The sequence below is a fragment of the Tamandua tetradactyla genome, chromosome 11, assembly GCF_023851605.1.
Source record: "Tamandua tetradactyla isolate mTamTet1 chromosome 11, mTamTet1.pri, whole genome shotgun sequence".
Taxonomy (NCBI): Eukaryota; Metazoa; Chordata; class Mammalia; order Pilosa; family Myrmecophagidae; genus Tamandua; species Tamandua tetradactyla.
In genome coordinates, this window is record NC_135337.1 from 18,293,835 (window position 1) to 18,307,229 (window position 13,395).

The window sequence follows — 13,395 nt, forward strand, 5'->3', positions numbered from 1 at the left end:
CTAAAGCAAGCAAAAGGAAAGAAATAACAAAGATCAGAGCAGAAATAAATGAAATCGAGAACATGAAAACAATAGAGAAAATCAATAAGACCAGAAGTTGGTTCTATGAGAAAATCAATAAGATTGATGGGCCCTTAGCAAGACTGACAAAAAGAAGAAGAGAGAGGATGCAAATAAATAAGATCAGAAATGGAGGAGGAGACATAACCACTGACCTCACAGAAATAAAGGAGGTAATAACAGGATACTATGAACAACTTTACGCTAATAAATACAACAATTTAGATGAAATGGACGGGTTCCTGGAAAGACATGAACAACCAACTTTGACTCAAGGAGAAATAGATGACCTCAACAAACCAATCACAAGTAAAGAAACTGAATTAGTCATTCAAAAGCTTCCTAAAAAGAAAAGTCCAGGACCAGACGGCTTCACATGTGAATTCTACCAAATATTCCAGAAAGAGTTAGTACCAACCCTGCTCAAACTCTTCAAAAAAATCAAAGTGGAGGAAAAGCTACCTAATTTATTCTATGAAGCCAACATCACCCTCATACCAAAACCAGGCAAAGGTATTACAAAAAAAAGAAAACTACAGACCAATCTCTCTAATGAATATAGATCCTCAACAAAATTCTAGCAAATCGAATAAAACAACATATTAAAAGAATTCTACATCATGACCAAGTAGGATTCATCCCAGGTATGCAAGGATGGTTCAACATAAGGAAATAAATTACTGTAGTACACCGTATCAACAAATCAAAGCAGAAAAATCACATGATCATCTCAATTGATGCAGAGAAGGCATTTGACAAGATTCAACATCCTTTCCTGTTGAAAACACTTCAAAAGATAGCAATACAAGGGAACTTCCTTAAAATAATAGAGGGAATATATGAAAAACCGACAGCTAATATCATCCTCAATGGGGAAAAATTGAAAACTTTCCCCCTAAGATCAGGAACAAAACAAGGATGTCCATTATCACCACTATTATTCAACATCGTGTTGGAGGTTCTAGCCAGAGCAATTAGACAAGAAAAAGAAATACAAGGCATCAAAATTGGAAAGGAAGAAGTAAAACTATCACTGTTTGCAGACGATATGATATTATACGTTGAAAACCTGGAAAAATCCACAACAAAACTACTAGAGCTAATAAATGAGTACAGCAAAGTAGCAGGTTACAAGATCAACATTCAAAAATCTGTAGCATTTCTATACACTAGTAATGAACAAGCTGAGGGGGAAATCAAGAAATGAATCCCATTTACAATTGGAACTAAAAAAATAAAATACCTAGGAATAAATTTAACTAAAGAGACAAAAAACCTATACAAAGAAAACTACAAAAAAACTGTTAAAAGAAATCACAGAAGACCTAAATAGATGGAAGGGCATACCGTGCTCATGGATTGGAACACTAATTATAGCTAAGATGTCAATCCTACCTAAATTGATTTACAGATTCAATGCAATACCAATCAAAATTCCAACAACTTATTTTTCAGAAATAGAAAAACCAATAAGCAAATTTATCTGGAAGTGCAGGGTGCCCCGAATTGCTAAAAGTATCTTGAGGAAAAAAACGAAGCTGGAGGTCTCACGCTGCCGGACTTTAAGGCATATTATGAAGCCACAGTGGTCAAAACAGCATGGTCCTGGCATAAAGATATATATATCGACCAATGGAATCGAATAGAGTGCTCAGATATAGACCCTCTCATCTATGGACATTTGATCTTTGATAAGGCAGTCAAGCCAACTCACCTGGGACAGAACAGTCTCTTCAATAAATGGTGCCTAGAGAATTGGATATCCGTACACAAAAGAATGAAAGAGGACCCGTATCTCACACCCTATACAAAAGTTAACTCAAAATGGATCAAAGATCTAAACATTAGGTCTAAGACCATAAAACAGTTAGAGGAAAATGTTGGGAGATATCTTATGGATCTTACAACTGGAGGCGGTTTTATGGACCTTAAACCTAAAGCAAGAGCACTGAAGAAATAAATAAATAAATGGGAACTCCTCAAAATTAAACATTTTGTGCATCGAAGAACTTCATCAAGAAAGTACAAAGACAGCCTACACAATGGGAGAAAATATTTGGAAACGACATATCAGATAAAGGTCTGGTATCCAGAATTTATAAAGAGATTGTTCAACTCAACAACAAAAAGACAGCCAACCCAATTACAAAATGGAAAAAAGACTTGAACAGACACCTCTCAGAGGAGGAAATACAAATGGCCAAAAGGCACATGAAGAGATGCTCAATGTCCCTGGCCATTAGAGAAATGCAAATCAAAACCACAATGAGATATCATCTCACACCCATCAGAATGGCCATTATCAACAAAACAGAAAATGACAAGTGCTGGAGAGGATGCGGAGAAAGAGGCACACTTATCCACTGTTTGTGGGAATGTCAAATGGTGCAACCACTGTGGAAGACAGTTTGGCAGTTCCTCAAAAAACTGAATATTGAATTGCCATACGACCCAGCAATACCATTGCTAGGTATCTACTCAAAAGACTTAAGGGCAAAGACACAAACAGACATTTGCACACCAATGTTTATAGCAGCGTTATTTACAATTGCAAAGAGATGGAAACAGCCAAACTGTCCATCAACAGACGAGTGGCTAAACAAACTGTGGTATATACATACGATGGAATATTATGCAGCTTTAAGACAGAATAAACTTATGAGGCATGTAATAACATGGATGGACCTAGAGAACATTATGCTGAGTGAGTCTAGCCCAAAACTAAAGGACAAATACTGTATGGTCCCACTGATGTGAACCGACATTCGAGAATAAACTTGGAATATGTTATTGGTAACAGAAACCATCAGGAGTTTGAAACAGGGTAAGACAATGGGTAATTGGAGCTGAAGGGATACAGACTGTGCAACAGGACTAGATACAAAAACTCAAAAATGGACAGCACAATAATACCTAATTGTAATGTAATTATGTTAAAACACTGAATGAAGCTGCATCTGAGCTATAGTTTTGTTTGTTTGTTTGTTTGTTTGTGTCTTTTATTATTATTATTTTTTAATTTTTTCTCTATATTAACATTCTATATCTTTTTCTGTTGTTTTGCTAGTTCTTTTCCTAAATCGATGCAAATGTCCTAAGAAATGATGATCATGCATCTATGTGACGATGTTAAGAATTACTGATTGCATATGTAGAATGGAATGATTTGTAAATGTTGTGTTAATTTCTTTTTTTCTTTAATTAATAAAAAAATTTAAAAAAATATTGCTTAAATGAATGAATAGGTAAATAACTTAGTTTAAATATGTACCATAAATCCTAGAATCTATGTCTGATGTGTCATCATTGATAACTTCAGATCTGTTTGAAAAAAAAGAAGCTGCCACCTACTATGAGGACCTCTGTTTTCTAAGCTGAATTCAAACTGAAAAATTTGTATTTTCAATGTCCCTTTGCATTCAGAAAATTTGGACTATAGCACATCTCCAAAGAGCTAGCACTTGGCTGGGTCTGTTTTTTTATACCCCATCGTCACGCAGTTTCTGTCCTCTCCCTTTGTACCATTTATCATTCTGGCATCCCTTCCAGTTGAACACATGGGAATATTTTCATTCCTTTTCCTATGATAATCTGACAACATCATCCATGCATTTACCAACATGTTTGTCTTTTAACTGTTTCTGACACTGCTTATTGCTCACTTGCCATTTTCTGGGATGTTTGATATGGTTAGCCATAACATTTTGCAGAGACTACTTCCCCATAGTCTGAAATGGCCCCAACAAAGAGAAGAAGGTAAAGATTAGAGATTTAAAACAGTGAATCAATAAATCAAGAATGTAATATATGTACTTTACAATATGTAACTTGACTTTATGATAAATACAATGAAGACATTTTTTAATATCTTTCTCATGTGCAAAAATATCCTATTGAAAGAGAGAGAAAGGACCTTGGTAAAGATCAATGATCTGTGAATTGGTGAACTAAGATTTGTATCCATAACAGTATAATTTTAAAGTTCTAGAGAGTAGTCTTCTGAGGTTCAAGAAAATAGGTAGGACCAGGAAAAGAATGGTCATGCACATGGCTTCAGGGATTCTGTTTCATTTTATATATCAACTAATGGGTAAGTGAGTACTCATTGTATTTTTAGTCTTTACATCTTAGACACACTCTACAAACAGTCATTGCACCCATTAAATTTATAATAAAGCTTTTTTAAAAGGAAAAAAAACAGTATTATTCTAATCAACAAGAAGATATGCCCTACTTGGGAGTTTAGTTGACATAATTATAAATTTATAAACAAATCATAAGTGTTCTTATAATGATAGGTTTGTCAACACAATTTCAACACACACCACAGGAGATATATTAAAATATGAGATGATATTTTAAGTACATGCTCACAGGTGTAACAGCCAGGAATACACTTCTCTAAAAATGAAATCCTAAGCAAATGCCACACATTGGTGCTGAAAAAAATCTGATGAAAATAAGAGAAATCAGCACTTCAAAACCACCATTTACCAGATCTTACACTAAACAATCAATGCAAATATATGATTCATTGAATTCTCACTGGAGACAGAAACCTAGAATTTATTTAGTTCAACCAAAGCCTTACTAGTGAATGCAATAAAATTAGAGTGTAAAACATTATAAACATTTTTTCAATAACAAATGAATTTGAGCATCTTTTCATATATTAATTGTCCATTAATATTTCTTCACCTATAATGTGCCCATTTTTCTGTTTTGCCCATTTTTTTTTTTACATTTGGTCAGTTCTTGGTGTTTTTTCAAAGAAGTATTTTATATATCTGAACACTTTTATCCAAAAATCTCCATTTGCCATAATTCAGGGAATTTAGGACATTACTCTGCTAGAACATAATTTCTAGATAGTGTGTCTTCTCTTTCTTAGGTTCCTCTTTCTTTTTGGGACATGCATATCCTTCTGAGGATTACCAAAAAGGGGAAATAAATGATAGGCAAATATTTGAGAACATGGCTGTATGACAATGGCTTTAATTAACTTTCATATTCATTTATTCAACTCTCACATCAAAATGAAAATTTGTGGTTTGGAAATGTTTTTTTTTCCACAATTCTGAAACATTTTTTTCCTGGTATTTTCTGGTTTCCAGTATTGTCTTTGAAGCGTGATGATTCTGATGATTACTAAATCTTTTTATGAAGTTCTTTTGAGTTCCCCCACTCCCATCCCTGTTCTGGAAGCCTGTATTATCTGTTCTTTATTCTTCTATTCTAAAATTTTCTAGAAATTTTGTTTACAAAATTTGTCTACAAGACAACATTGTACTTTGGGTCATTTTCATCCATTGTAGTGAATGATTTAGACTTTTCATTCTCAACATACATGTGTTTTATATATATATATATAACTTATGAGAAACTATGAATTATTTTGCTGATTATTTCATTACCTATGTTTTTTCTATTTTGATTTCAGAAGTACTATAATTATTATATTGAGTATAGAGTCATATGGACTTGTTTTTTAATTTATTTTACTTTCATTTCATTTGGTATATTTTGTGTTTGGTTGTGTTTTTTGCTGTGTGTTTTGCAGTGATTTGTGGGAGATTATTTTCAAATTTAATTTCCTGCTTTCAAATTAGTATTTCTTTCAATTATGTTACATTTTAAAATTTTAAAGTCTATCCTTCATTATTGTTGTTTTTGAGTATATATTGCTGTTTTGAATATCAAATTGGTCTTTTGATCTAGCTGCACTTGAAGATAAACGCCTTCTTCCCATTTGTGCAAGATGATTAATATGCTTTATGCTTAGTCATTGCTTTAGTTGTGTTTCTCCATCTTGGAGCTGAAATTATTTGACTAATACAATAGCTGAGTTATAGATAGGCGTTTCAGTTTGCCAACGCTGCTAGAATACAATATACCAGAAATGGAATGGCTTTTTTTAAAGGGGATTTATTAAGTCACAAATTTATAGTTCTAAAGTCATAAAAATGTCCAAACTAAGGCATTCAGAGAAAGATACCTTGACTCCTGTGCTGGTTTGAAAGAATGTATGTCCCCTAGAAAAGCCATGTTTTAATCTAAATCCCATTTTGTAAAGGCAGAATAATCCCTATTCAGTACTGTGTGTTTGAAACTGTAATTAAATCATCTCCCAGAAAATGTGATTAAATCAAGAGTGGTTGTTAAACTGGATTAGGTGATAACATGTCTCCACCCATTTGGGTGTGTCTTGATAAGTTTCTGGTGTCCTATGAAAGAGGAAACATTTTGGAGAAAGGAGATTCAGAGAGAGTAGAAAATACTGCAGCACCATGAAGCAGAGAATCCAATAGCCAGCACTTTGGAGATGAAGAAGGAAAACACCTCCCAGGGAACTTCATGAAACAGAAAGCCAGGAGAGAAAGCTAGCAGAGGACACTGTGCTCACCATGTACCTTTCATCCAAGAGAGAAACCATGACTATGTTTTCCATGTGCCTTCTCACTTGAGAGAGAAACTCTGAACTTCATCGACCTTCTTGAATGAGGGTGTCTTTCCCTGGACACTTTTGATTGGACATGGCTATAGACTTGTTTTGGTTGGGACATTTTCTCAGCCTTAGAACTGTAAATTAGAAACTTGTTAAATTCCCCTTTTAGGGGCCATTTTGTTTCTGGTATGTTGCATTCCAGCAGCTAGCAAACCAAAACTCCTAAGAAAGGCTGAATGGTGTCCAGGATTTCTCTGTCTGCTGGGAAGACACATGGCTGATGTCTGAGGTCCTTGCTCTTGGTTCATTGCTTTGTGCTTCTGATTCCAGTGGCTTCCTCCCCAAATGTCTGTGGGCCCTCACTTAGCTTCTTGGCACATGGTGATATCTGCTGGGTTCAGGTCTCTAATGGCTCTCTAAACATCTCTGTCAGCCCTCCAAGCATCTCTGTGTCTATATCAGTTTTCTTTTTTTGGTACTTTTAAGGACTCCACCAAACTAAGAACCACTTTGAATAGGCAGAGTCATATCTCTATCTAATCAAAAGGTTACACGTACAACTGAGTGTATCACATCCCATGGAAATAAACTAATCAAGAGGTGACACCCTACAATATTAGATCAGGATTAAAAGAATATGGCTTCTCCCACAAAGAGAGGTTGAGGGAGATTGGATGAGGATAAAAAGGACATGGCTTTTCTGGGGCACATAATGAACTGAACTCTTAGGTACAAAGAAAACAGAAATTGATGATTTGGAAAATTTTGAGCCTCCAGAAAGGAAGAGGCCAGAAAATAGGGCACCACATGAGAAGTTAAACCAACATGGAACCAGTCAGCCATTTTGGCACAAGTGAGGATTGGAGATGGAGTTATCCAGAAAGGATCTGTGTAAAATCCTATTGTCTGATGGGTGTGATCCTTGCACATGCATAGAAAACTGATAAATTTCTTGGGATATCTATACAAATGGAAGTACTGCCATTCTGGCCTAAACAGGACAGAAAAGGGACAAATTGAAGGAAAAATGACTTTAGAGGCAGAACCATGGAAGCTAAGGTTTAGAGCCAGGAAATCTCAGGCCATGAGAGTGGACCCACCCATATATGTGGAGAGGGTAAATTTGCCACAAAGGCAGAGGGTGGGCCTTCTGCTTATTGCACAGGAAGAGTTTAAGTGTCCCGGGCTTCAGAAAGGATGGTCCACATTTCTTGGGGGTTGGGGGAGCCTCGTAATGACCCCATTGTTCTGGAGGGGTTGAGCACATTCCTTTGAAATGATAGAGATTCTGGGTGGTGTCCCAGTATGTAGACAGGGTGCAGCCAAGAGAAAAGTTATCCCCTCAATGTGTCCCAGTGTTGCAACCTTTGGAGAGAAAAAGACTGCTGCATAAGCCATTAGAGAGGATGTGATTATCCCTCTCTGAAACCCAGAGAATGAAATATTATTATATGAATGACTCACAGACTTTGAAATCTAATGGAGTTTGCCCTGCAGGTTTCCAGAATTATTTGAGTCCTGTGACCTCTGTTTTCCTTTCAACATTTCCCTATGACAATGGGAACATGTCTCCTATGACTGTTCCTCCTTCATATATTGGCAGCAGATAACTTTTTCTGAGTTTCACAGGACCACAGCCAGAGGAAAAATTTTTACTTTAGAATAGACCATGCCTGTAACTGACTTTGATGAGATTTTTTTGTTTGTTTTTTGACCTGGAATTGTGTATGTATTGTTACTGAAATTGTCTTTTGGAATATCGTGATGGAATGAATGCATTTTGTACATGGAAAGAGCATATCTCTTTGTGATCTAGAGTGTGGAATGTGCTTGTTTGAAAGGGTTATGTATCCCAGAAAAGCCATGCCCTTTAATCTTGATTCAATAACCTATGGTGGAAACTTTTGCTTAGATTGTTTCCATGGAAATTGACCAATTTAATTGTTGTTGTGAGCTTTTGATTAGATTATTTCCATGGAAATGTGGCACACCCAATTGTGGGTTTGGACTGTGTGTTAGTTAGATTCAGTTGTCAACTTGGCCAGGTGAGCATACCTAGTTTTGTTGCTGCGGACATAAGCCAATGGTACATGAACTTCATCTGTTGCTGATTTACATCTGCAGTGGTTAGGAGGCATGTCTGCTGCAATGAGTGGCATTCGACTTAATTAGCTGGTGCTTAAATGAGAGAGCGCAAGGTAGCACAGCCCAAGCAGCTCGGCATTCCTCATCTCAGCACTCACATCTCAGCCCAGGCCTTTGGAGGTGCAGAAAAAAGTCACCCCGGGGAAAGTTGTTGGAACCCAGGGGCCTGGAGAGAAGACCAGCAGAGACCATCCTGTGCCTGCCACAGAAGAAAGAACCTGAGTGGAAAGTTAGCTGCTTTTCCTCTGAAGAACTAACAAAATAAATCCCCTTTTATTAAAAGCCAATCCGTCTCTGGTGTGTTGCATTCTGGCAGCTAGCAAACTAGAACAGACTTCGAATTAGATGGAGATGTGACTCTGCCAATTCAAGGTGTATCTTGATTAGTTTATGGGAGTCCTTTAAAAGTGAAACATTTTGAAGGAAGCTCAGATGCTTCAGAAAATTTACTTCAGAGCCAACAGAGATGCAGGCATTTGGAGATCTTGGAGTGCCAACATGATGTCTGGAGATGCAGAGCCCAGCAGATGACACCATGTACCTTCCCATGAAATGCTATATAAGCCAGAACCGAGATGTGTCCTAGAGGAGTTAAGTGAAGGCCCACAAATGCTTAAAGAGAAAACTACTCCCATCAGAAGCTGGAAGCCACAGAACAGGGAACAAGGACCAGCAGACACTAACCACTTGCCTTCCCATGTGACAGACAATGACCTTCCTTGAGCCAAGGCATCTTTCTCTGGATGCCTTCGTTCAGACATTTGTATGGCCTTAGAGGTGTAAACTTGTAACTTAACAAATTCTCTTTTAAAAGGCCATTCCAGTGCTGGCTTCGGCGGCATGTATACTAAAATTGGAATGACACAGAGAAGATTAGCATGGCCTCTGTGCAAGGATGACATGCAAATTGGTGAAGCATTCCGTATTAAAAAAAAAAAAGGCCATTCCATTTCTGGTATATTGCAACACAGCACCATTTAACAAACAAATACAATGGCCAATAACTAAAATATAATTTAAGGAAAGGAAACATGCATAAATGTGTAAACCACACCCATTACACTATTTTCCTAATAACCTAATAACTACCTCTTTCATTATCCCACATCTGCATTCTGAAGAATGAGAGGTCATTCCTAATATTATTTTACCCATGGTCTTATATTTTTCCTTGATAGTCTAAGATTTTTAACATCAGCAATAGTTTTGTCAATTTGCTTTCAAAACTGAAATTTCCCAACATATATATTATGAAATAGTTCATGTAAAATGAAAACAAAAAAAAAAAAAAGAAGAAAATACCACTTGTGGCCGTGCTTTATTTTGTGATTGTTGTGTGAATACATTATAAGTTCAAGTGGAATGTATAGTGAAATTCTACTGGTAATAGGAGTGAAACTTGATAGCATGGAAGATGACATTTTATAATTTATTTTCAACTTAGTTATATTTGGAAATTTTGACCTAGACAATGTCTTCATCATTGTCATGTATAAATATATTTCATTATTTTTAGGAAAAGATAGTGTTCAAAATTTACTTATTTATGGGGCTAGTATTTTTTTAAAAGTATAAGGGAACTAGAAGTGGTATTCTAAGGCAATCACTTAAAACCATAAGGGTTGGAGGGTTAAATTGGTCTCTCAAAGCCATTGAGCTTCTGCAGTTATTCTCAAAAAAACAATAAAGGTGGCAGATTGCAAAATTTTTAACTGTCTGGGATAGTTTCAATTATATTTTTATCCATGATAATTATAAACATTATTCATATGTCTACAGATAATAATATAAAGTAATTCTCACAAAAGTTTGGGTATATATTCTTGCTCAGTAGCTGTCCCTTTCTAATGCTTAATATAAAGTTTCAAATTGCTTAGTGTTTTGTTATAGGGTTCTATGTTATTTTATGTATATATAGTAACACATCTTTTTCATTTTCTTGTTTCTTCAGATTTGACTCCTCAGCTTTGTACCTTGTGCAAACAAGTGTGTATGGTGACACTTTCTAGCAATAAGCCTACAGCTTTTCAATAATTCACAGTAAACATGGTAAGATAGGTATGCATATAGAAGAGGGAGCAATCTTTACTGAGATGTAGATTTATTCTTACCATCGAGGATGACATTTGACAACAGAATTTCTGCTTACATTCCACAAAATTTGTTTAAACAAAATAAGAATAAAAAGAAAAGTACCTGATCCTTATTTTATGAATAAGAGCTTTGTGTCTAATTCACATGCACTCATGCAATAAAAGATTGCAATAAATATTGCTTTATGTCATTATTTCACCAGAAATTTCTTATACATTGATTTCTTATTTAATTATTTTCCAAAAAATAAGCAGGAACTGGGTTTTCTAATAATGGTAAAATTATAAATACAACAATAGCAATGATGATATTCTTCTAAACAGTATTTAATATGTAGTGGGCACTGTACTTATTTATGTATATTGCCACTTAGTTACACAATTATAATACATTATCCCTTTTTTTTTTTTTTTTTTTTTTTTAAAGGAAAGACAGAGAGAAGGAAGGAAGGATAGAAGGAAGGAAGGAAGGAAGAAAGGGAAACATTTTTAAACATTTTCTTGTTTTACTGTATTCTGTTTCTCCGTTTTTGTTACATGGGCTGGGGCCGGGAATCGAACCGAGGTCCTCCGGCATAGCAGGCAAGCACTTTGCCCGCTGAGCCACCGCGGCCCGCCCTATCCCTTTTTATGTTTGTGTGTTTGTTTGTCAAGATTTACAATCATTGTCCCTTTTAATTCAAGAAAAAATTTACTGACCTCTACGATAAAATTCAAAATTCTACACAATGGAAATAACTATGGAAAATCTTATGAAATGTCATTATTTTTCATTCCGACCCCTACAAGTCACAATATACCACCTCCCAAGTTGCATCTTAAAAGATTATTTTTCCTCAGTGTTCATTCATTTGAATGCGTACTAAAACAGATAACTTTACCACATATGAAAACAAAATGGCTCCTTCACCTTTTTCTCCCTGAATTTTCAGAAGCTTTTCTGAATTTTCCATAGTCAGAAAAAATTGCCTTTTCTCTAAAACCGTAAATTTACGGACTTAAATTTTTAATGGTCTCTTCAACCTCCTTTTTTTTTTCTTGGCCACTAGATTAATAGAAAGTTTCCTATATTTTTAATAATACTACTAACTGATATTTAATAACGATATTTAAATTTTAACTTGCGCCAGCCATTCTTATTAATTTTTTTACACAAACTAGTTCATTTCATTCTTCATGCAAGTGCTGTGAATTTGATAAGATCATTAGCTCCATTTTTCAGAAAGAAAATTGAAATTTATGAAAATTAAATACCTTATTGCAGTTGACATTGCAGAGTTAGTAGGTGGATTACCTGGATACTTTTCCTCCAGAATGTGTGCACTTTTTTGAGAGGTAGAACTGTTATAGGGGGCAGGGGAATGCATTTGAGAATAAAATAATAATGAAGCTCTGGCATCTCTCACCGCTGAAAAAGCTGAATAGGAAATTAGGATAATTTCCAAAAGTCTGTTTATACATGAGTGCATACATGTGTTCAATCACTTACCCAGCAAAATGTGTAAGCATTTCATTACCCATGAATCAATATAATTCGTGTTGGATTCCATGCAGGGACATAAAGAAGAGGTGTCTGATATTTTGGGCCTTATATAATTTAAAAGATGCAAGGAAATGAATAATTTGCAAGCTAATAAAAGAAAAGTTTTATAACATTGGTCAAGAAAAGAGTTATTGCAAAGGGCTTGTGAGTTCAGAATAGAGTAAATAAGAAAGACTTTTAGTAGCATTTTGTCAAATCAGCTCTCTGTCTAAAGGTGAGCTATTATCAGTGTTATGACTATTCTAGAAATTTTCTAGAATTAACCTCTATTTGTAGATCTCTATTAGCAGATGAAATCCATTGCCATTTCAACACTCAATTTAAACTGTACTCTACTTTGAATTAAAACATCATTTGGTTTTAAAAGCCTGCAGATATCTTGACAAAATTTCTATTTTAACAGACATAGAATTGGGTTGTTTCCTATTTTAATTCTGATTTTGAAATATTATTGGTATTAGTATCAGTATTACATAGTTCGTAACAATGTGTTTCTTATGGGATAAAATAACATCTTCAGCTAACTAGAAGGACACAGGACCAAAGGAAGAAGTCACCAGACTGAATGCCTTATTTTACCCTCTATGAAGTGTACACTGAAATTTTTTATGCTTCTTTTAAGTTATCAAAACCAACAGAATAGATTTTTAAATAGTCTGTCTCCTGCTGTCTTCTTGTTTGGGCCCCTGGATGATTTCTCTGTGTGAAATTGCCTTTCATCTTTTTTTCAGGTGAAAGGTTTACTCGCTGGCTTGCTGCAAATGAAACCAACTAAAATGTCCTAAGCTCAGAAGTGAAGCTTAGAATCTTTTGATTCCTCATAGCTGCTCAGCTGCAGCCCCGACGATGGCTCTGCCATCTACCACTCAAACAAGGGGCAGGTGCCAATTAAAAAGAAGCCAAGCAGGTAGCAATGAGGGACCCATTACTTTTTCATTGCCATATACACAAAGCCTGGACAAGGAAAACATGTCAAATTGAACTATGACACTTCCTCACAAGATATTAGGGTATAGTGGGCCAGAATTAAACACCAGCGATCAACTTTGTCTTTGGGTTCCGGGAGTCTTCTTTTTTCCTTACCTAACTGGCACATGTCATCTTTCCCC

At 35.5% G+C, this 13,395-nt stretch overlaps 1 non-coding gene across 1 annotated transcript; it reads left to right on the forward strand.

The window, feature by feature from the left end:
- The first annotated feature begins 9,473 nt into the window (after window positions 1-9,473).
- On the forward strand, window positions 9,474-9,580 carry LOC143651047 (U6 spliceosomal RNA). The gene has a single exon (XR_013159794.1). It is a non-coding gene; the product is annotated as a U6 spliceosomal RNA (small nuclear RNA).
- The last annotated feature ends 3,815 nt before the right edge of the window (window positions 9,581-13,395 follow it).